Below are 26299 nucleotides of genomic sequence, written 5' to 3'. Positions count from 1 at the left end.
ATGAAATTGGGCCATTCATTTTAATTAAGTCTTGTTTAATGTTTCGGCTGGTGTGAAAGATTTTCATCACGGTAAACCCTTAAAATGATGCTAATAGAAATTTAAGAATTTATGTTGAACATAAACCAAATCAAACCATATTGTTGTCCCAAAAAGAATGGCGTATGTTCAATTTACTTTAAATTTACTGACCACCGAATATTGCCATACAAGCCTGGCAAAAAAATCCATTCTCAATCGATGCTACATTCACTGTAAATCTAAGTTTGAAAAGTTGTAAAATGTTATGTAAAAAAAAATTGAATTATTTATTAAAAAAAAGTAATAATAGATAAGTAATAAGCTTAATTAATATTTATTACGTGATGCGTCCATGTCAACGTTTGGAGATCGATTATAGAACCTTTATTACTTTTCTCATTTGGTTAAGATATAAATAGTTTAATTTGATAAAAAGAAAACCTCATGACAAATTTCCCCCCGTGTGACTCAAAATTCTATTTCTAACTAACTAAGAAATTACAAAACATATATCAGTCCTTCCATCAATTACAAGCAACATATATTTAAGACGAAGTTAAATACCATTTCGGTAAAATGACGGTACTAGGCATACGTTATAAATATATTCTGTTTGTTTACTGCTTCTGTCTATAACGCCTTCTTCTGGACGTATGCAAAGGTCAACATGAATCCAGGAAATGCTTTAAACTTTTCCATAATATCCGATTTTAATCGCTGTGTTATGTGGTGATACTGACTTTGTTTTTCATAGTTTGTCGTTTTCAGGGTAATTATTAATGAGTTGTCCCTTTGATAACCCTTTTGCATGATCTAATGATTCCTATTATACCTTATATATTGTGAGTATAAAAAAAGTATAACAAAAATATCAATCTCCAAGGTAAATTCAAAAAGAAGCTGTCCATTAAAACTGACAAAAGTAGTTTTTTTTTCTCTGAAATAATTCATTTTGTTTTATATATGTAACCTCCTTGATGTAACAGACTCTTAATCATTACTCTCTTAGAATTACAAATTGAGTTGAATTTTTATAGTTTTCTTTACTAAAAGATATAAGAAGATGTGGTATGAGTGCCAATGAGACAACTCTCCATCCAAGTCACAATTTGTAAAAGTAAACCATTATAAGTCAAAGTACGGCCTTTTTACCTTGACCTTTGTAATTTGAAGAAATGATAGAGCTCGGAGACTAGGTAATTCATCGTTTATTGATTTACCATTCAGAAGACCTTCAGTTTTTTTAATCACTTTGAACCTTGATGGTTATTGCTTTGGTATTTTTACAAGTTTACTACGTTCAGTCTTGTTGCATAATTTTGTCATTCTCTCAACGGGATTTGAATCCATGCTTGTACGATATCGTGACAAGTCCGCCTGCACTATGTCAAGGACCTTAGACTACTCGACCAACTATGCTATATAAAATATATCTATCGTTAGTCAAATCGTGCCTCGGAAGGACAAACATTTTTGCAGATGTTTAAATTTCAGACAGAGTTTATGTAATTTGTGATGTTAGGCATGTATTATATTAGGTTATTTATTTGAATGAGAATGTATGCCGTTTCTAGTTATCAAATATTAAGACGCATAAAATAAAAAAAAACATATTGTTTGTGAATGTATCGTAAGTTTTATCATCCTTTGATATTGACGAAAACAGCTGAGATGCAATGTATTCCATCTGCATTAAACCATACATCATACTTTTTTGGTGTCCAGTATTTAGGGGAGTTTCTGTTATCCTTTTTATGTATTGTCATGTACTATGTTACAAGCCTAGATGAAACCGACGAGGTAACGCGTCATTTGACCAATGATGATTGTTTTGATATAACTAAGTTAGACAAGTGGTCAAGTGGGATGAACACAGTGCATCTTGAGTTGCAACGATGTCTCAGAAGCGTGGGTTTTACTCTCGCCGAGTGACATGAGTACAACACTTTGAGGCAGTTATACGATGGAGAATGTCTTTTGTTTAGCTGTCCCATATCTAGACTAATAACATAAAGATATGCAGATGTGACTACGTGATAATTATTATCGTCTATAACGACTGATTAAAAAGCTGATCTGCAAGGTATTCCATTTGTATGCAACCATATATCATGTACTGTGTTACAAACCTAGATAAAGCCGACAAGAAAAAAAGGCACCACTTTACGGACGAAAGTTATATTTCATATAACCTAGTCGATCGAGGTGTCTCTGGATATAGTGCCGACGGAATTGCCAAAATGGCACATAATCGTGGGTAAAAATACGCTTTGGGAATGATAACATTGTTCTACTGCAAATTTGCAATTCTAACATTACTGAACAAAATGTCAAAAATATATAATAATCGTTGTCATTATATAAAACTATGGATATGTGTTATGATTGCCAATGAAACAACATTTAACAAAAAGAAAAGGACAAAGATGTAAACTACAGGTCTCCGTGCGGTCTCCAACATTGGGCAAAACTCGTAGCATAAAGGAAACTCTAAAATGCCATAGGTTGACACACTGTGTAATACAGGTCTCCGTACGGTCTCCAACATTGGGCAAAACTCAAAGCATAAAGAAAACTCTAAAATGCCATAGGTTGACACAGTGTGAACTACAGGTCTCTGTACGGTCTCCAACATTGGGCAAAACTCATAGCATAAAGAAAGCTCTAAAATGCCATAGGTTGACACAGTGTGAACTACAGGTCTCCGTACGGTCTCCAACATTGGGCAAAACTCAAAGCATAAAGAAAACTCTAAAATGCCATAGGTTGACACAGTGTGAACTACAGGTCTCTGTACGGTCTCCAACATTGGGCAAAACTCATAGCATAAAGAAAGCTCTAAAATGCCATAGGTTCACACAGTGTGAACTACAGGTTGAAACCTTCGGCCTGATTTATACTGAAAAGATCAATGAAAAAAATTTATCGCCGACAGCGACCAACATCAACCACTGGATTACAGGCTCTTGACTTGGACATGCTCGTGGAGAATGCGTCGGGGTTAAATATGTTTGTGATCGCATAGACAGTGATGTAACAATACAACAAAAATATATAACGACAAACATCAGTTGGAAAGACTTTGATTTATTAGATTGGTACTAAACAAATAAAAACACAAAACACAAAAAACACAATGTACCGATCTAAGAGTACTGGCAGTTACTGAAAGCTAGTGCAAAACCCAATTTCAGGTTATAAATAAATGAACCATACTTTCCCAAACTAAAACATGTCCAGACAACAAGATTTATGGGGATCTAATATGCATGCAAATCAAGAGACGATTTCGCTACCGACTCACTAGGACTCGCTGAGATTAGAGTTCATACAATACCCTCAGTTTTATTTTATCAGGGTAGGTTTGTATTTTCAAAATGATTTTAAGATTTGAACAAAGGTAAACTGCTTTGTCATTTTCTTCATAAACTTTTTAAATTGCTTTTCTCTCTCAAATCTTCGATTAAAACACGACTTTCAGTGGATTAATTTGTCAATAAGTTAATGAGATTTTATGAAGGCTTAGCAAGGTTGTTACTTTAATTAAACATAAAGAGGAAAGCCTATGACTGAGTACAAACGTCAACATAACTGAAAAAAATCCAGAGTTCATGAAAAAAGCTATTTACACAAACTGACATTTGTTTGGTAAACAAAAGTCAGCTGAAAAGTTATATTACCATGTATTAAACGTTTAAAAAGTTGTCATTATGTTTAAATGAGCTAACTAGCCATCCATCTGTGAATAATAGCTTGGGTGTCGTTCGGAAACACTGGAATTCAGTTGAAGATCTTTCCCAACCCCCTGTGAAAGTTTTTAGGCGACCAAATAGTCCGATTAATCTGCTGTTATGGGCTAATTGTCTGAAACAATTTTAGCCTGGTACCTTTTGATAGCTATTATTTGTGTGTGTCTCTGTTCTGCATGTTCTCCCATTTACTTGTATTGTAGTCCTGTCATGTAATCTTGTCATTTTAATGTCATATTTAACATTGCCATAAAAGCGGGAGGTTTGGCTAGCCACAAAACCAGGTTCAACCCACCATTTTTTCTTTAAATGTCCTGTACCCAGTCAGGAAAATGGCCATTGTTATATTATAGTTCGTTTCTGTGTGTGTTGCATTTTAGTGTTGTGTTTCTGTTGTATCGTTGTTCTCTTATATTTGATGTGTTTCCCTCAGTTTTAGTTTGTAACCCGGATTTGTTTTTTTTCTCAATCGATTTATGAATTTCGAATAGCGGTATACTACTGTTGCCTTTATTTGCTTCTAGAGAATACTGTTCTCTAGAAGCAAATAAAGGCAACAGTAGTATACACCGTAAATGCTGCACACAGATGTATAAGATAAGAATGGCCGTTATCGTACAGCATCAAACGCACCCTTTTCTATACCGTAGAAATTTTGTCGTAATTCCTCACAACGTGTTTTTAGGTACGTTTAGTGCCAAACGGGACAAATCAGAGGCGAATGATACCAAAGGGATATTCAAACTCATCAATCGAAAACAAAAACAGCATTACACAAAACACAACATAAAAAACTTAAGACTGAGCAACACGAACCCCTACAAAACGAGGATAATCTCAGGTGCTCTTGAAGGGTAAGCAGATCCTGCACCACATGTGACATCCATCGTGCTATTCATGAAAGTAAAAACCCGGTGATAAGTCTTATTCGGTAGGTCACATTCGAGGAAAAAGGTTCGTGATTGTGGTTACGACAATTGGAACTTATTCGTCGTCATCTGTGAAACAGATATCCCATAACAGTCAACAAACTCGTGATGGTGTCCGTAAACTATTTGCAGTGATGATTTCAACTTCGCCACTCAGAACTTGGTTTAATAGCTTTTTTGTTAGCAGCAACCCTCATTCAAGGAAATCAGGAGAGGAAATGCAAGCTCTGGAATATCGTATCAACTGAGAGATATAAACTCCATATACAGGCGCCTCTGGAATGTTCCTACATAAAATGAAAAGTTCACAATTGGAAACCTGAAATCATTTCTTTTAGTGTAAATTTATGTTTTCAACCGACTCTCATTGTCAATTTCTATATGTAAGTCAAGATATGAGGCATACTTTACTGAATCTGTAGTCACCAAACTTTGAATTATATAGTGAGAGGACATCATCTATTTAGCGGAACGGGAAGTTAAAGGATAATGCTAGCTTATTTTCATTCTTCCTACGAAGCTTCCGTATGAAGTAAGCCTAATGGGAATATAGGAACAAGTCGGCAAGAAGATGAACACAATATGTTCCCATGGGAATGCCGATTATTTGTTGAAAAACACGTTTTCCAAATGTAACAAATACCGGGTATGTTGTGAATTAAGAAACAAAGCATCTTAATAATGTCAGTTTCAAAGAATTTTTGTTTGAATCAGAGTTATTTTGTTACAAAGTATGATATATTACTCCCTAAGACCAGAAACTTGTATCTTCAATTAGAAAAAAAATAATAGGCAGGACCAATTCTTTCAGTTTGTCTTATAGTTTTAGAAACAACAGAATAACATAAAAATGTTTATCGTTTTCGTTATTTTCACATGATGATTGCCGTTAATCGTCATATTTGGGACCCCATTCCCACGCTCATGTATCATTATCGTATCTACATTCAGTAATTCAACACAAAAGGATTACATAATATTATGCAATGTAAACTGTAAAAGTTCGAATGTCATTTACATTCTACAATGTTCCGTATATTGCCTCCAATATGTTGCCGAGTCAAAACAGCCATTTCACAAAGGAGCAATTCGCAAAGTGAACCAATGCTTAAGACAATTGGAACACGATTTCGACGACTTCAATCGCTTACAAGTTTGTGTGATTTAACAGAAGCTGAATGGCCTCAGTCCAGATGACATTAACGAAAAGAAATAGCATTTTCTCATTGTTGAAGGTCGTACGGTAAACTATAATTGCTTACATCCTCGTTCATTTGAACTATCGTGGATAGTTGTCTCATTGGCAATCATACCACATATCATTATTTCAAAATAAAATTAAAATTAAAATTACCTGATTTGAATATAAGTACTATAACATTCCGATTGAACTTTATCATTTTGGAAAAAAAAGAACGACACTGAAAAAGACCATACATATAAGAATTGTGGTAATAAGACAAAAAGGAATAGGAAGTAAAATATTACAAACTTTAGAAAGAGCAGATGAAATGGTTTGATAACTTATATCAAGAATATGGAGATACGTCCGTTTTGAAAATCAAGCCTGGAAAGTAGCAAGTAAAACCAAAAATAACTACAGTATCAATTATTAATGTCTCTACAAAACCTCCACAAAACAGAGCTTACTCAAGAAGAACATCAAGAAATAACGAAATAATATATACAGAAGTAGAGTCAATTTCTAGTCAAAGGGAAAGCAGAGTGATCCAGGCAAGAAAATATCCTGACTGACTCTCGGCATGCCCATCTTCGAATAATAGAATAAAATAACGAAACTGGCTAGTTCGAATGGACGACTATTTCGAGTCAAGGATGAGAAGAACATTAGTATAAATTCATGTTTATTCGGAATTAGAAAAAGTTAACAATAAAGCTACAAAGAAGGTCAACGTGAAATTATACATTTATCTGGCGGAGAACTAGACGGCATTAATCTAATAATAAAAGGATTTGAATCCACACCTTATACCAATGCAAATTTACAAGAATTACAATATTTTATTGTCAGTATAAGTTGTACGATATATGGTCAAGATAAGCGAAAGCACGTGTTGAGTCAGGTTATCGACCATGTGGTGTTCGTTATTGTTATGTCTTTGTTTGTAAGTAAGTTTTTTTCGGAGGAATCGGGTGTTGGTGGTTGGTGTGGTCTCTTGTAATGTTTGTTATTGTTGGTTATATCTGTTATCTCTTTGTACGGCATATTTTGGTAATAGTAACCAAAAGATAATAAACGCTACACCGCGAAACAGGTGATCAGTATGATGGAGTTTCATATTGACAACATATTTGTTGAATTTGGAGGTAAACCTTTTCAACAAATTGTCGGCATTCCTTTGGGAACGAACTTTGCGTCTTTCCTTGTCGATCTCTTCTTATTTTCATATGAGTCGGAGTTTCCCTCAGACACTTGTCAAAAACAAGAAGATAAAAGAAGCCAGATCATTTTATTTCACATACAGATATTTTGATGATTTTCTTTCCATTAACAGTCCAAACTTTTCTGATTTGGTTCCATTAATATATCCTCCAGAACTAGATATTAAAGAAACAACAGACGACACGGCTTCCTCTGCCTCATTTTTAGATTTATTCCATAAATTTCCCCCACCTTAGCAGCAATATACCTACTTCACCTGCATATGGGATATACATTTCCAAACTCATTCGGTATTCAAGAGCTTGCAGCTGCTACTTAGACTTCATTAAACGCCACCAGTGTCTGACCAGAAAGTTGATGAACCAGGGTTGTGTCAAAGAACGTCTCGTCCTTTTTCTATAAAAAGTTCATCGGAAGAAACCAAGACCTTGTTGATAAATATTCCGTTTATTGTTATTGTCCTGCTAAAGGTGATAGGTAGTAATTTTGAATTTTGAATGATACCACAGATACAGTTAAATCTGATTCATAACTTGACTTACATCTAGAAATTGCTGATAAAGGTCGATTGAGAACAAATGTTACGACAAAAGAGATGGTTTCACCTTCCCAGTTGTGAACTTTCCATATCTGTGTAGCAAAATACCAGCAGGGCCTGTATATGGAGTATATATCTCCCAGTTGACCAATATTCCAGAGCTTGTTTCAAGTGGTTACTGTAAATTCAGAAATTATTGGTTTTTATTAATGAGAATAATGCGACTGGATGATTATCGCAATTATAAGAACTCGTATTCACAAATCTGATTAATGAATCATTTTATAGATTTTCCTGAAATCGCAATGAATATCTCGCATTTTGTCAATTCTTCAAAAATCGCATTTATGAATGTACGAAATAATTTCTGAATTTTATAAGTTGAAGTCATTTCTTCGAAAAGTTTTACGGACGCCATCACGTTCACGAGTTTGAATATCCCTTTAGTAACTTCCGCCTCTCGTACGTTAAAAGCAAGTTTAAAGCCAATAACAACTAATAAATCAAATCATGTTTCCCAGACTTAAATATCAATCCGTACATATCCAATGGATATAGTATTAAGACTTCATAAACAGTCTAGAGAAAAAACATGAAATTGTGCAATGCCAATCATAAGTAATTTTCTAATGATAAAATCAATGTCAAAACCGATAAAAACGATATTCAAAGATCTTATTACAGTGTTGAATTAATAACCTTTTCGAATAGGTTTATTCAAGGGATTTTTTAACGTACACGGATTTGTCAGTAATCCCACATGTCCATTATGGCCAATAGAACATTATGTCTATGTTTCTGGCTTTTGATACTTTCTAATGGTTATGATTGGTCATGGAAAGGAGGATGCATACAAAGCAAAATATTCACATCGACCTCACATTATATTTTTAACCCCCCTAGTTTGACTGAACTTATGACAAAATATTATGGTAGATTAACCCTCTGCGGTATATTACACCTTTTTATTTCATAACTTTTCGCCTTCAACCAAATTAACTTGAAAACCTTTAATTTTTTTGTCATTTGTGTTTATGCATTTTTTGGTCTTCGTGTATATCTGATGAGTCAAGCCATTTCTAACTAATTTTTTTCAATTTGTTCTTATGATGTGCTGTTACTCCACTGTATCAAGTTAGGGGAAGGTTAAGCGCTCAAAAACAAGTTTAGTCCCGCCACATTCTTAGTGCCTGTTCTTTTTCAGGAGCCTGAAATTCAATGGTTATCATTGGTTGTGTTCGTTTATCATTATGTCAGATGTTGGTTTTCTCGTTTGGATTTTTCTACATTTTGTCATTTTGAATGGTCGGGGCCTTTTATAGTTGCCTTTACGGTATGAGTTTTGCTCATTGTTTTTGGCCATAGAGTGATCTATAGCTGCTAACATTAACGTTATTTGGACTCTAGTGGATATTTGTCTCATTCGCATGCATTCATACCATACCTCCATATTTTTAGATTGAGCTTCTTTTTAAACAATAAGCTGTTTTTTCGAAATAACACAAATAGGAAAATCCACTAAACGTTGAATAATTAGCAAATTTTTGTAATGTTTAATTGTTGAATCATCTTTGCAAAGTAGAGGTAATTCTGTTTCGGTTTAGCGCTGTTTAAACATTGAACACAAATACTTATTTTCGCTAGAGAAAATTCCTTTACCTTTGTAATAAACCATTGTTTTGATGTTATTCTTAATTAGTTTAAAGAATGACTTCATCTCAGACAATCATTTATTTTACAAATGGCCAATAAACACGTAAATGATCTTTTGCCGTTGAAAGCCGCGTATCTGTCAATTCTTATCCCTCATTTCATTATTTAAACCATTCCAGTGTCACGAAAAACCGACAAATTCCACACGGAAAACAATTCTGACGATTGTCCCTAGATACTGTCATCCATAAGTATATCGATATCACCAAATTTGTTGTTTCTTTTAAAAATTCTCGCATTGTATTATGGAAATCTTCACTGCAGTGAACTTGTCGAGGGACGTTAACACGTTTTAGAAGGTTTCATTAGCGCTATCAGAAAGCATTTTACACCTTTTACAATTGCTTCTGTTCTCGATGGCAAAAGGTTGCAGTCTAGATTCAATAAAAAGCTAAATTAGTTCACAGGCTACGGCCCAACTATCAGACTATCTATTATACACTTATTTCATTTACACGCAAAAAGGGTTTTACAGGTCCCTCTGGGAATTTTAAAACAATTGTCTATTCAAAGCAAAATAAGAGAGTTCCTGACAAATAATGTCTTGAAATAATAGAAAATAGAACGGTACATTAGACTTACGGAAATTAAAACAAATGTAACAGGCGTTCAGAAATAACTGGTGTTTGACAGCGAGATGTGCGAATTGTAAAATATCATCGGACACAATTAGGTCAGTTATAACAAATGGTCGCGTCTGGACATTTTATGGTCATTGTAATAAAGAGGTATCTATCTAATAACAATACAAATGTAATTCTAACTTGATTGAACTTCAGTAAAAAAAAGAACAATTTGCCAGACTATATTGGTAAAACAAGGCGGTTTATAAATCATGTATATATCAATTATTAGGAATACAAGAGAAACATGTTAATGCTAGGAAAGTTTTTTTTCTAATCTTTACCAGATACATATGTCTCTGTCTTTACAGACAATTGTTAGTTTATTCAATCATAAATTAGACCAACTTCAGTTTTCTTATTCTTTTCCGGTCTCAGATTTTGTAATTTTAGGGTAAACATTTATTTGCTTATTAAAATTTTTTATATCGGTTTTTTTTATTATCTATATTTGGATTTCTCAAATTTGCTATGGAAATTGAATCTAAAAGTTAAGACGTTCATGCATGATATTCATTCATAAATACAACATCCGATTTAAAAGGTAAACCGACAATATTTTACAGTCTAGAAATACATTCTTTGGGTTAACAGTTGACTGGTATAATGTAGCATTTTTACTTTGCAACTTCTTTCTAGACTTTTGTTGCATACAATGAAATTATGAAATTAGATATATCACACTTTTGGTTTAATTATACTGTACATATTAACGGTAACATTCGACCTTTCACTGAATGAGATAGAGGAACGTGGGTTAAGTACACATAACATGTGAATAAAGGCGATAGTAGTTTACCGATTTTCAAATCAAGTTAATCGATTATGAAGTGACAACAAAAACTGAGTAAACCACAGGAGACTGCGTACGTCGACAGGGAAAGTGTCTCCTGCTATACATGCATCACCCGCCATGTGAATAGATCAGATGATTATACTGGTATCTTCAACTTTGTACTTTATTTGGCCTTTTAACTTTTTTTATTCGAGCGTCATGAGTCTTTTGTAGTCAAATGAGCGTACACAATTTGAAGCCTGGTATATATGTTGAGTTTATAAAGATCTAAGACGGCAAAACCATGTCGCTAGTGAGTTGACACACCGACACATTATATCAACCAATTTGTGATGGGAATCGTTAAACTTATGTAGTGTCGATTTCAGTCGTTCTTCCTCGTCATTCTGTTGCAGCAGTTTTTGTGTATTGATCTCACACTCCTATTAATGAAGTCCATATAGTACTAACAACCATGAGAGTTACATGTTGAGTGAGATATATAAACGTCATGCAAAGGAGCAGAGGGTATGTTACTGCTGTGAAATTGGAAGTTGGCAATTGGAAAGTTGAAATTATCACGTTTGTCAAAGATTCTAGTCTGAAGTCGTCCATCTGTGTCAATATCGAGGAAAAGATCAAGATATGAAGCAGACCTTCTACTTTCGGTAGTATCCTTAATCTCAAGTTCATTGGGATATATGAGATGTAAGCACTCATTGAAATGTGGGTTATTGAGTGACAGAAAATCATCAATATATCAGAAAGTGAAATTAAAAAACTTTGCAAGATGCGTTTTCTTTTTAGCCTTGAGAATGTTCTGTATGAATTTGGCTTTATATGAGTACAAAAAACAGGTCGGCCAGTAGTGGTGCACAATAAATACCCATGCATTGCAATATCGATTGTCAGCTAAAATATCAATCTACCAAACTCAACAAATATGTTGTCGATAAAAAAATCCAGGATTTTGATGATTTCACCTTCGGTGTATTTCTCAGTTTAGTTCTTCACAAAGTAAGATATGTCATGACCTCAAACAATTCCATTTTTAACTGAAGAAAAAAATGTGGTAAGAACTTTAGATAGATGTTTAGTCGAACATCTTGACGACCCGACAATATCAAAAAGAAGATGGATTTGATTTTTAATTAGATAACTGTCTTGATTTCTCAACTTCTTACAGACATTTTATTCCAATCAAAGACCACATATGGCAACTACTGTCATCTGACAATTAATATTGTATGCAGACCTCAATATAAAATTAATCTATTTGTATATGCTAATCACATACCTCCTTTTATGTATTTATTTTTTACTAATCCACGACAATACACTAACAAAAACAGCAGTAAGACCCCGATGATTTAAAGATATTTAGGAGAAGGATATGGGCACCTTTTTGTCCTTTGAATTCAAAAAATCAAAACGTATGGTATATATATCATATAGTATGCATGCTTCAAATGTTCACTAGATATGACTTAGAGAAAGTATATGCAGTATCCATTCATGACACAGAATCAGTATATGCACGGAAAAAACACCCCTAAAAGCAAAGGAACAGCGCTTTTATTGCTGTTCTTCTCCTCTCAAAGTGACAGTGATGCCTTCAACACGTAGCAAAAACTCGCACCTCACCGAAAGTGAGTCAGATGTCAGTATTTATATTTATGCATTGTGGCGTAGGTTTAGGACTTAAAAATACCCCCAAAATGTTTTGCTGCTTCATGCATTTTCACATAATACGAAATCGACACTACATATGCTTTACGGTCTCTATCACGAATTTGTAAACATATACGATGTGTCGGTGTCTCAACTTACTAGCCGGACATGCTTTCGCTGTCTTAGATCTTTAGATCCCAGTAAAGTCGTCTAATCTGTAATTTTACCGATATCTCCTATTCCCGATTTCGACATTTTGACTGGATTTGAATGTTCATGGCGGATTACGCATGCAAATGTTTCATTGTTAATTCCTTTAACAAAACAATGTTATACTAAAAGTTGATAATTATATTTATATCTGCAGGTGAAAGGGGAAATCAGGATCCTTAGACAATCCGTCATCAGTGAACATACTGCTTTTTGTCTAAAAAAAATTGTGTTTTAAGAATAAAAATAATTAACAAGGAAGGAACTTGTAGTAAATGTATTACTATCACGGTCTTAGATCCTTAGATACCAGTATAGTCGTCTAATCTGTAATTTTACCGATATCTCCTATTCCCGATAGCGAATTTTTACTGAGTGTGAATTCGCATGGCGGGTGATGCTTTCATAGCAGGAGACGATTATCTTGTCGACGCACGCTGTCGCACTCCTTTTGAAGTTCATGCGATTCCCCCAGTGTCTTCTTGTTTAATACCTTGATTTGTTTCTTCTTAATCGATTAACTTGATTTGGACATCGGTAAAATACTGTCGCATTAATTCATAAAAGATGTTAATTTGGTTAAAATATCTTTTCGGTAAGGCCTTGGCTTATAACTCATTTTACAAAAAAAAAGGGGCTATTGATGTAAAATACGTCATTTAAACATTTTTATGACATCATATATTGACATCAAATCTTACTTTCCTGATTTGAAGTGTCAAGATTATATCACCCAATTCATTTATCAGTGTATTATTATTTATATAATTTTGAAAGGATTGAAAAGTATTATTATTATTGCAACTTTTTGTGGGAAATAATGACTAGTATCATTTCTTTCTCCTTAGTACACAAAAAATACTATGAACTTTCTGTTGATAGTTTTTGGTTATTTTGGATTTCAGTATTCCATATTGCTGTTTTTTGGTTCAATCTCCAGCCTTGTGTATCGGTTTTGGATGACTTTAAAAGCGTTGCAATTTGAAAAAAAAATAATTGCAACGTTTACTTAGTTTTATGTAAATAATACCTATATGGGATATGATTGCGATCATTTGTTCTACTGATGTATTATTTACATAAAAAATGAACAACAGTCAATTTAAATATAATATTTAGTACATATTTTACATAATAGAAGTATGGCCATTTCTTTCAATCGTCCCATGGAAGACAATATAATAATTCAGTGATCGTCTTAACTTTTAATCGCCTCCGGTTATACGTTCACATATATCCCGAACTCCTTCAGGACATAATGATTACTTCTTCAAGTTTTCACGATATCAATATCATTGTGTTGATTATATTCTATTTCGTACTACGTTGTAATTTATCCTTTGCTGTGACGGTCATTATTTTAGTTAATTTCTATCTAAATAAGGAAACAAATATCATTGTTAGCTCCGCCCACAATATAATTCATATCATATCAATCCCTCTGCTCTACATAGTCCAACCAACAACAAATATAATACGTTAACTGCTATTGTAATGACATCCTTTACCATATTTAACAGACCGTGCAAGGGCTTAACAGCCAGTCAAGGTCGTTAAAAACCACCAAGTATTAGTACCATATTTAGACCGTTTTTAAATAATTGATACATTCTATAAGGAAATAAATTGCGTACCGTGACAACAGATCAATTTTTACAATATACTACTAAATTGATTAGATAGAAATGAGAAAAAAAATGCTACAACTAACTAAATGATCTATCACGTATGTTATATTTTTACAGCATTTTCACTCAATAAACAAACATATTTTAAAATTTGATTGAAATATATAGTAACCATCAGACAAATATTTAATAAATAAAATATAGAATGTTATAAGTATATAATTTTTAAGTTTTCATATCGAAGTAATACTGTTCTATTCTTGGGTACCTCCATACGTAACTTTTTTGAAGTTACTTGAGTGACAGATACCTAATCAACGGAATTCGATGGTCAAATTAATTTTGCACTGCAATCATTTTATACTAACTGCAACTTTATAGATATACACATCCTTGTTTTCTATCCAGTTGATCAGTTTAATGGGTCAATACAAACTATATGTTAAAACATTGTTTGTAACATATGAGCAGTCTTAAAGGCAAAGACACATGCCTAAGTAATGTGATATGGTCACTCTTGATCTTGATTCATTTCAATATCTGCAACAAGACATTTGACCAGATAAAATAAAATGAGAAATCAACTGTTAGATTTCGTATACTATTGAAATAACGAACATTTAAAGAATTCTAACAGATTTATAACATGTGACAGAGCTTGCCACTTCCTCGGTGGACGCCTGTTGTTCCAGGGATCGTGGTTTCCTCCAACATGTGACAGAGCTTGCAACTTCCTCGGTGGACGCCTGTTGATCCAGGGACCGTGGTTTCCTCCAACATGTGACAGAGCTTACCACTTCCTCGGTGGACGCCTGTTGTTCCAGGGACCGTGGTTTCCTCCAACATGTGACAGAGCTTGCCACTTCTTCGATGGACGCCTGTTGTTCCAGGGACCGTGGTTTCCTCCAACATGTGACAGAGCTTGCCACTTCCTCGGTGGACGCCTGTTGTTCCAGGAACCGTGGTTTCCTCCAACATGTGACAGAGCTTGCCACTTCCTCGGTGGACGCCTGTTGTTCCAGGGACCGTGGTTTCCTCCAACATGTGACAGAGCTTGCCACTTCCTCGGTGGACGCCTGTTGTTCCAGGGACCGTGGTTTCCTTCAACATGTGACAGAGCTTGCCACTTCTTCGATGGACGCCTGTTGTTCCAGGGACCGTGGTTTCCTCCAACATGTGACAGAGCTTGCCACTTCCTCGGTGGACGCCTGTTGTTCCAGGGACCGTGGTTTCCTCCAACATGTGACAGAGCTTGCCACTTCTTCGATGGACGCCTGTTGTTCCAGGGACCGTGGTTTCCTCCAACATGTGACAGAGCTTGCCACTTCCTCGGTGGACGCCTGTTGTTCCAGGGACCGTGGTTTCCTCCAACATGTGACAGAGCTTGCCACTTCCTCGATGGACGCCTGTTGTTCCAGGGACCGTGGTTTCCTCCAACATGTGACAGAGCTTGCCACTTCCTCGGTGGACGCCTGTTGTTCCAGGGACCGTGGTTTCCTTCAACATGTGACAGAGCTTGCCACTTCCTCGATGGACGCCTGTTGTTCCAGGGACCGTGGTTTCCTCCAACATGTGACAGAGCTTGCCACTTCCTCGGTGGACGCCTGTTGTTCCAGGGACCGTGGTTTCCTCCAACATGTGACAGAGCTTGCCACTTCCTCGATGGACGCCTGTTGTTCCAGGGACCGTGGTTTCCTTTCAATAAAAAGACCTGGTTGTTATCAATGTTACAATTGTATATAACGAGGTGGAAAAGCAACACGCCGACAAAAATGTTAACCTTCTATCATAGTTACAAATTAATGTATTGTCACCATATATACTTCCACAGAATTTTTCTCACTTGCAATTTTTATAAGGAATTTCCTATTGCATCTGTCCTGCATGTTTATACAGTTTGGTTGTTTTTGCACAGATTTGTCAATTAGGTGTCTAGATTTTTAAGTTTAGTTACCGCTTAGGTCGTGCCGGACTCCTTTCCACATATCTATATTCTTTTACAGTCTATTTCAGTTTTACTGGTAAATTTTGCTACTTAAAAATATATGATTTGAAATCAGTAGTTTTATTTATGTCAATTACTACAATAAGCAATGAAGAATAAAACAATGTTAAATTAAAAACTCGCACCCGTTTAAAAAAAGTATCATAATAGTGGATAATTGATGCAAAATTATCATTTGCATATACGTGTCAAAACTGGTAGTCAAGTCAGCTTTACAATTAGTGAATTCTCCCACCGACGTTTTAGATCATAGACGGGGTATCAAAATTAATCTTTTTGTCATATTTACAGATGACACCGCACTGATAGTTGGTTTATAAAAATATATCGAACAGCTCGTTGTCATGGTGTACAACAAGTAAGTTTTGCAAATTGTGAAATAATTTTAAGAACTTATATAAATAGTTCAAATTTATGTAGAAAGCGTTCTTTTCATTTTGTTAAATAGATTTGTCTGTATGATGGGAATGTCACTGCATACAGTCTAATTGTTTTGATGTACAATTCTGTGAATAATGAGATTACCGGGACACTGTGTTCTTCAGCTTTTCCTTATCTGGCGAAACTGAGAAATTGATTATATAATTGTTGAACGTGGAAAGTTGGTCAACCCGGAACGCCGAAAGTCGACTACCAGAAACCTGTAGTCTACGAGAAGTCAGTAAACTAGGGCGAAACAAATTTGATCTGTACAAATCATCATTATACACTAATGTACCAAAACATCAGCACCAGATCTGCAAACGTTACAAAAAGTCAGGACAGGTACAACGAGTATAGTTTTCATGATCTTTTCAAAGTGTAAGGGCCGTAATTCCGCCAAAATTCGGTCAAATGAACGAAGCGCAAACTCGATCTGTTAATTAAGTCATCATTCACTAATGTACCATTAAACAGCTCAAGGTCTGTCCGCATTATAAGAACAAAGATAAGTTTAATAAATATGTTCTTAATCTAAGGTCAAAAGTAGGTCAATCTTTACGGAATGCAATATGTAATGATAATACTAAAGTACTAATGTGCCAAATTGCGGATCAATATCTGCATGAATAACAAAATCCTCCGGACTACTGTTTGATTTTAAAATAACGAAAGGACTGAATGACGGACATGGGAAATACTGTATGCCCCGACCACTTAGTGACCGTATTTCCTATAGATACACAGATTGAGACATGAATGTTTGGAAAGTCAAATAAAACACCAAGAGACAAAACGGAAGAGCCAAATACTATTGAGGATAACTTTGCCAGACACAGTTACAGTGTCAAGTTTACAACAATTATAATACTTATAAACTAAAATTTAAAGTCACAATATATCATTTACATCAAACCGATATAACGCACTAGATACCAACTGAATTGTACTATAGATCCGAGTGATAGCATTCCATCAGCGATACTTACCGTATGGTAACAATGTTAACGTGTGATACCGTTTCCGGTACACATGACACATGAGAGCTATAGTTAAATGCATTAAGCATGCTTCACATAATCATCGTAAGTGTTTTATAAATCCAATACTGTACCATTTACATCCAAATCCAGCAACATAACAAGCAATTCAAGCTAAAATTATGTCCAAAAAATAATTGAGATACCGGTAGATCGATTGGTTGAAAGTATTAGACCAGCAATTTATACGTTACCCGGTAACCTACAAAACAATTCCTTTCTGTTATATGTAATCTCCTGATTCTTGAACGTTTATAATTTGTATAATGTTCAATGTTTTTAAATTTTTAATTACAAATAAAAGATGCGAAGTGATAATGCTTTACTTTACTAATATGCTAGAGGGAGTAGAATTTGATTTATAAGAACTGTCAGGCTTGCGCCTTTGTGGCAAAAAATTGTCCATCTGAAGAACTATCTTGGAAATTAAGTAGTATTAGTTGCAATAGATACACGATGGACTAGTCCCCCGGGATCGTTTCTACTGATTACCCTTATTACATTCCTAGATAATTCGCCATTGAATCCATGCTTATTTAATTTGCTGTATAGAATTAAGAGGGTTGAATCATTTAATCAAGTTTAAGGACTATTCATGTAGTATGAGAAAATGGGCTTTAATTGAAGGAGGTTTATCTCTATAGAACTATCACTGTAACTCTGGCTTCTAAATCAAATAAACTGAAAACTTTCTCACCTAGGGACTACAAAATGAACAAACCTTTTAACTTAAATGAATTGTCTATAATTCCATGGTGAATTCGACTGATATCAACCCCATTTACTATAGGAAAACCAAGCACTATCAAATAATGATGGAGAAAACAAATACATAATCGGTGGACTTTATTGTCATTTATGGTAAATTATCTTACATGATAGCACCTGCTTTCTTATTCCTTCATATAACAACAAGCTTTAATAAAGCTTAATGACTATTGTAAATGGACTTATTGATTTGTGATGAACATTTTAACATAATAGAATTTTGTAAAATGACATAATAGTTCAGCAGCATTCCAAACATCTTCTTAACATACGAATCGTGCCTTTTTGCCGATCTTTCTAGGGGTAATTGTCAAATTGACTTTTCGTGATAGAGAAAAGGGATAAATAGTTTAAAATTTCAGAACAGTAGTTGGTGGTTAGAGGGTTATAGAAGTGCACAAAGTTTCCGTAAATTTTTAGTGAAAAAAATAAATGTTACTTATGACCTTAATTGAACACAGTTGGAAAGGGGGATATTTCAGATTTTAGTTAATCTTTAACGTTTATTGAAAACGACGAATATATGAAATATTTATTTGATTTCTTATACTTGCGAATTATACTTATTTGATAAACAAATATTTTTTATCGACCATATGATATCAACCTGTTATTGTTTTACGATATAAAATTCGATTTATGGACCAATCTCATTTTTAGCAATACTCAAAATCATGTTACTGTGCTTATTCAGTGGGCTTTGGGGTATCACAATAGCAATGGCTAAAACAGTTTACCAAATTGCAGTTTGAATTCTTCTCCCATAAACTGATCAAACAAGAATATTTAATTTCATCATTATATTTGTACATATAAGATAGATATATTGTTCTTATTACTTACAGTAAGTAAATTTTACATATCAAAAATGACGAAAATGCAATAAATGGGAGTATATTGTCAAATTTTTACGTTTACATAGCCTGTTTCGCGATTTTGCCGATTTTAACAGTCATTGTAATAGCACCAGGTAACAAGGAGTATCATAAATATAATAGAGGCGTTAGTTATACCTATTGCTTACAGCATAATTTCGTCCAATTTAAATATGACGTCGTTTTTCGCCTTGTACACTTACGATCAATGTTAAATGAGATACTCGATAAACCATGACCCACAAAAAATGACAACGAGATCTATGAAACTAGCGTCTGATAGAACATAGAACAGGAATTCTGGGATCATTTTGTACATTTTCCTATATACTTAATTCGTTGAAGGTATTGTCATGAAGTCCGAGTAGCTGTATAGAAAGGACACGTCTTGAGGAATATTTCATAATTCACTCACCTATTTAAATCAATTCTTTTTTTGTTTGTTTGGGGGGGGGGGGGGGGCATTCCATAGTCCATTAGGATTAAGCTTTTTTAGTCATATCTTATGTTGGAGCAAGTTGAGCAATTATAATGAATTTTCCATATCAATTCATATAACAGTACACAATCGAAGAGATGTAACAGATCTCCAAAAGCGACGACAAGTTAACCTTTTCGGGATAGAATACCGCTCTGTTATATTTCAAACAATTGATTTCTGTCATTGCAATGACTTTTTTTACTTTTGATGAATTCATTTTGTTAATTTAATAAAATGGCCTCATTACATTGGAAGACAATAGTCCCAGAGGACCTTTTATCTTGATATGTAGACAGGCCAATCAATTTCTATAAGACCATGATAGACGGCTGTAAGGTTAAATAAATATCACATTACATGGATAAATTAATTATAAAGAGGATGCTCCTGAATTATTCCCTTCACTAGTCAGTCAATGGGGCGTATAATTAAACTTTATATTGTTATATGGCTATACATTCGATCAAATTAAAGCCATTAGAAATTGGTCGTTTATTATAACTAACGGACTAGAAGACGTAGGTTTATCATTCCCGGATCTTTGGCAATCCATTATTCTTTGTTTCTGAAAATACGGGTAAAATAAAAAAAAGAAAAGAAAGGAAACATGGTGCTATGCTGTGAAATGCTTTTAAAGATAATTAGATTTATTAATATGTTTATTGAATATGAAAATGTAGGTAATTAACTTTTGGTGGGGTAAATAACCTGAATAAAAGGTCAGAGTTGATACACAACTGCTTCAATTAAAGCGACTATAGTACATGTGTATTTTTGAAAATAAAAAATATACAAAACAAAATAAAATACAATTGCCATATCGAAAGAAAGAACCAACGGTACGTATACGTATATAAAACCATGTCATATCGAAAGAAAGAACCAACGGTAAGTATACGTATAAAAAACATTCTAACATGACGTTCTTCAAACGCTTTGAGTACACACCCATGGTAAAATATGAATATATTATTTGGGCTGTTCCGATCGTACTCGCGCGTCATATGCTTTTTTATGAATGAGCTACCCGACGTCATAGAATGATGACGTAAGAATATAAGCATTTTACCGGAAAATACACGCTTGTGAAACCGAAAATCATCACAACAAGAAAACGTAAACAAACGATGCTAAAATGTGTTATATAAGCCATTTTTTGTTTACATATAAGACATATAAATACAATTATCATTTAGATTCATCCAAACCTATCTAAATATGTCATTGTAAATAGTTTAAGCATGCCATTTATTCAGTTTGCTCCGTTCTTTTACGTCAATTAAATAGTGCGTTTATTTCATGGGAACGGCAAATAATGCCTTCACCTAGAGCGCTTCGATCCAAAAGAATTGCAGTATTTGTCCTATTAGAATCGAAATAATTCATGGGGGCTTGAATATATCGTGATTTTACCACGGGTTGGCCCTTTATGACAAATATTTTACCCTGAGCGATAAGGGCCAACCCGTGGTAAAATCACGATATATTCAAGCCCCCATGAATTATTTATTAAATACATTACTTATCGAGATGCTGTTTTAAATAGTTACTGTACATCGAATAGAGGAAATGACAAAGGTCATTAGTCGAAATAAAACCATACTGGTAAAAACAAGCCACAAAAATTCACCACAGAAAAAAATCCAATGCCATAATTTTCACTAAAATATTAAACTTTTTTCATTAAACACTTTATTGAAAAAAAAACAATGCATGGCTGCAATATATTGGTTAAGTTATACTAAGTCTCACTGTATAACAGTAAAACTGTTGAAATGTATTGTTACATCATCTTATGGACCGCAATATTAAAAGAAGAAGAAGAGTAATAAATGTTCTATTTATGAAAAAGCAAAACAACAGTTTGATTTTGTGGAGAAAAAAAATCCACAGTAACAGCTTCTTAATTAACAACTGCACTTCCTTTATTGTCACATTAGGCTGAGGAATTTATTGCAAAACACTTTGTCCAATAGACATTAGTAAACGATTTGCAGCTTGCCTTTGTATTTCCTTTTCTTCAGCAACTTGTCGCCTGCAAAAAAAATGATTTTTTCAAGATCAAAATAAAATAGAATAGAAAGGTTGCAAAGTTTTAAATAATTAAGATAGCAACTTTTACAGCGATCGAATAGAAGAAAAGAAACAGGGAATTACAAATGTCTGATCTCTTAACGGCGGCTAGAGATAAGTATGATGTTCTAGTCTGCGAAAGCATGGTTTATTTATTAGTTGAAATTTGCTTTAAATTAAATTTCAGTAACTGCAAATACTCTGAGGTCAGTGCCTTTGTTCTTGTGATTTTTTTTAAATAAAGAAGGTTTTTTGTGTGCTTATAGTTTCGATCTGATGTGTCAAGCCTTTCTCTATAGATTTGTTCTTATATTGTGCTTTAACACCACCGTCCCAGATTAGGGGTGCGCACTCACAAACATGTTTAAAACACCCACATTCTTTATGTGCCTGTCCAAAACATGAACCTGTAATACAGAGGTTGTCGTTGGTTTCTGTCTGCCATATACAAATAAAGAAATGTGGTATGATTGCCGATGAGGCAAACTAGCCACCAGATACCAAAAGAACGAGGATGTAAGCAACGAGAGATCGTCGTACTGTTTTCGACAAATAGCAACACCCAAACCGTATAGTAAGCTAAAACAAGAGGCCCCAACAAAACAAAATATAAAACGAGAAAAATCAACGGTATAATTTATGATAAAACAACAAACCAAACGCGAAACAACTTCTTTTGGAATTAGTTTCATTGAAAAATACCAATAAACAAGAATGTGTCCATAGTACACGAATGCCCCACTCGCACTATCATTTTCTATGTTCAGTGGACCACGAAACTGGGGTGAAAACTCTAATTTGGCATTAAAATTAGAAAGATCATAGCATAGGGAACATGTGTACTAAGTTTCAAGTTGATTGGACTTCAACTTCAGTAAAAACTACCTTGACATAAACTTTAACCTGACTTGAACAAAAACTTTAACCTGAAGCGGAACAGACGGACGGACGAACGAACGGACGCACAGACCGAAAAACATAATGCCCCTAGGTGGGGCATAAAAATATCATATATAGATAGATAACGGACAATGTAATTTGTATATAGCTAGTTCGAATGAAAAGATATCTATTCTATCTAAACAGAAATGAATAAAATGTTATCGATGCTTTATACATTTGAATTTTTTTCTTTTGTTTTCAAATACTAAACATCAAACAAAATTTATTTTATTGTGTAATCATGAATTGCACTCAATGTTAATGAATACTCTGGATCGTTTCTTTTTTTTTCCACAGAAATCCAAATCTTGCTCAAGTACGATAATTTACAAATAACATAAGAAACATATGCATGTAATATGTCGAGTCATGTTCCTCTATAAGTAAACATATAGAATTAACCATGAAATCTGTTCTAAAACATGTGTAGGGAAGAAAAGAAAACGTTCTTCTTTAAATCGGACAACGATGTTTTTTTTGTATTTTATGTCCAAATTGCAATACGAATTTAATTTCGAGTGTTGAGAATTGAAATTTCAGTACAAGAATTTCTTATTTCATTCCGAAATCCTTTAGGTCTGTTCAGGTGTCAGACCACCAATTCACCAACTTCAATTTAAAACGTATGTAAAAGTAGCACTTCCCTGATAAAAAAAAAATAGTGCTTTTGGTGTCATTGCCTACTTAAACTCACATACAAATTTGCAGAAATGAAACTTTTGGTGAAAGAAAATATATGTAGACCATTTTGAGCCAAAATTTACTTGTCCATGAATTTGCATTAAAATTTGAGGATAAATGCGCTCCATAGTATACTTATTTAAGATTTTCAGAAAACCAGGGGTTATTTTTAGTAGTACTTGACTTCCGAATGGTAGTATTTCATTACAAGACATTAAACATTGGTTGAATATTGTCAAGTAGAAAGGTGATATATGTACAGTTCAGGATATACCTGGTTTCAATGAAGTTAAACGGAATGTAAAATATTTAGAAAGCTGTTAAAATTGCTAAATTTGGTTGAATATAGATAAGGATTTTGAATTGTTGATTTGACACCTTCAACAGTCGTATATTCATGCACCTGTGTATTTAAGTTTTAGATATGCATGCTCCGGGTGCGGGAGTTTCTCGCTGCATTGAAGACCCATTGGTGGCCCTCAGCTGTTGTCTGCTCTATGGTCGGGTTGTTGTCTCTTTGACACATTCCCCATTTCCATTCTCAATTTTAAACATATAACTAAATATATCGCAGAAAATCTTTAATATTGGCATACTTTTCCGAATTATATATGTTGTTTACATATATCTCGTTCATATACATATATGTATAATTTGTTTATTTATATTTCAAAACTATTAAACACATCAACAGTACATAAGAGTGCATTTGTTTCTTACCCGAAATTTTGTCATCGATGACTATCGTTTAGCAAACGTTAAGCTGCTAGAAACAAAAACATCGTTTAATGAACATATCGACCCCGCGTAGTAAGACCGAAATAGATTACATACACGGAATGTAAACAAACAGGTAAAAGTGCGGGAAATGAATTACCAGGACTTTGCGAAAACAACACTTGCTCGTAATTATTTAAACGACAGATGCAGAAACAAATGTATCGTTTACACGTCTCAACGATAAACGATCAACGACTACGCGACTATTTTGCGCGTACATCGTTTATGTGAACGATGTCAACGTTGACCAAAAAAATGACAGAAACACATGGATTAAAGGACTACGCGCGTAATCGTTTACATCGTTTAGTTTAGAAACAAATGCATTCATTTGTTCTGAAAAATACAGTAAGCCTTGGATCTCAGCTTCGTATTGAGCCAGGAACCCAGGCTAAAAATATACAGACGTACCTCCACTTCGTTCTCCTATTCTGAAACCATGTTTTCACTTGGGAATCAGAAATCTTCAGGGCTTTTGCTAAATGCGTTCGTTCTGATGACGCTAGATATTTTTGCTGTTCAAACCTTTTCTCTAGTTCTATAATTGTAAGTCTGCTAAATGATGTTCTTGGCTTTTTTTTCTTTGGTGGGGTTCTGTTTTGATATGGATGTCCTATTCGTCTCGTTACTAAAATGCAGAAAATGATTTATAGTAAATTATACCTAGTATTTATATAAGGAAGCAATTGTCAAAATTAAAGTATGGTCGAATGCGAATTAGATTTAGAATCACGAGCTAAGGTTAAAGATAAGATGACGTTTTTTGGGTATGAGAAATATGTACAGGTATATAAGCTTACGTCTTTATAGTCAAAAAGCTGAAAAATTACAATGATGACTTTTTACACGACATGTGCGTGCGCTAGCATGCATGTTGATGAGTGAGAATGGTATTAAAAATATGAAAATGTTACGTCATGTATATCGGATTTTGTCGTCTGTAGTTGATAATGTACATATAAATGACTTGTTTAAATCATGATAATAATACTTACGTATTTGCCTATCTCTTGATAAATCTTGAAGTGGCCACATAAGGCTTGAATTTTGCAAAAAATACGGATTAAATAAAAGTCTAGGACTGTTTGTATGGTTAAACATGTTTTTGGATAATTGTTCATCGTTAGAAAATGACGTTTCTGAAGTCACTGAATGTTCACTTTCTTTCAAAATGTTTGCAATTCCAAACTTTAACGAATTATTCCGAACTGGTTCAACATTGCTCGAAACTGATTCAGTGTCCGAATGCGAAGAACAACAACTTTCAATACCTGCCAAGTCATTCATTTTGTTAAGTTACTTTCGAAAGTTTCATACACTTCCTTATTAAAATCTTTGTCAATATTAACTTGACTTCCTGATGTACCCTGATCAAATTGAAAGTTCATCACCATTTTGATTTGTGAATCGCTGATTGAAGGAAAGCAATACAAGTTAACATTCAGCAGGATTGATAACCCCGCCTTTATATAATTATGACAAATTTAAGATGATATCAACGACATCTGGTTGTCTTAGATCAATAAACGTCTGTCCACTCTATCATTCACAAACTAATATTTGTTGAATCCGTCTTTAAGCTGACTATTAAAACCCTTTAAATTATTTTGAGATTGAACAGAACCCGTTAGTTTGAGCTGTTGTTTATCTTTTTCTAACCTCTATAGTAACTAAATAGAAATTTATTGGCAGTACAATCAATTTTATAGTGATCTCAGACAACTAATTGGAAACTCTTCATCGTTCCTTTCCTCTAATTAACATGTAACAGCACGGAGAATTAAGGACATTTAGTGGTTAAATCGCCTATAAAAACTGATAAAGTAAAACAGCACTTTTATTTACCCACATGCCATGGTAACAAAGTACAGTTAACAATTAACTTTTCTTATTTTGTCTTCCAGACTAGTTTATTCAAATTACTAATACCCACATAAAAAACGTATTGACTTTAATTATAAGGAACCGATGCA

General features: G+C 34.1%; 1 long non-coding RNA gene across 1 annotated transcript; it reads right to left on the bottom strand.

Moving 5' to 3' along the window:
* Nucleotides 1-21671: 21671 nt before the first annotated feature.
* On the bottom strand, nt 21672-25777 carry LOC127734204 (uncharacterized). Its single transcript, XR_007997464.1, has 3 exons — nt 25322-25777; nt 24738-24954; nt 21672-21885 (listed from the first exon to the last, which is right to left on the bottom strand). It is a non-coding gene; the product is annotated as an uncharacterized LOC127734204 (long non-coding RNA).
* Nucleotides 25778-26299: the final 522 nt, after the last annotated feature.

The sequence above is a fragment of the Mytilus californianus genome, unplaced genomic scaffold, assembly GCF_021869535.1.
Source record: "Mytilus californianus isolate M0D057914Y unplaced genomic scaffold, xbMytCali1.0.p SCAF_3, whole genome shotgun sequence".
Taxonomy (NCBI): Eukaryota; Metazoa; Mollusca; class Bivalvia; order Mytilida; family Mytilidae; genus Mytilus; species Mytilus californianus.
Note: the sequence above shows the minus strand (reverse complement) of the source record. Positions and strands in the feature narration are given on the sequence as shown.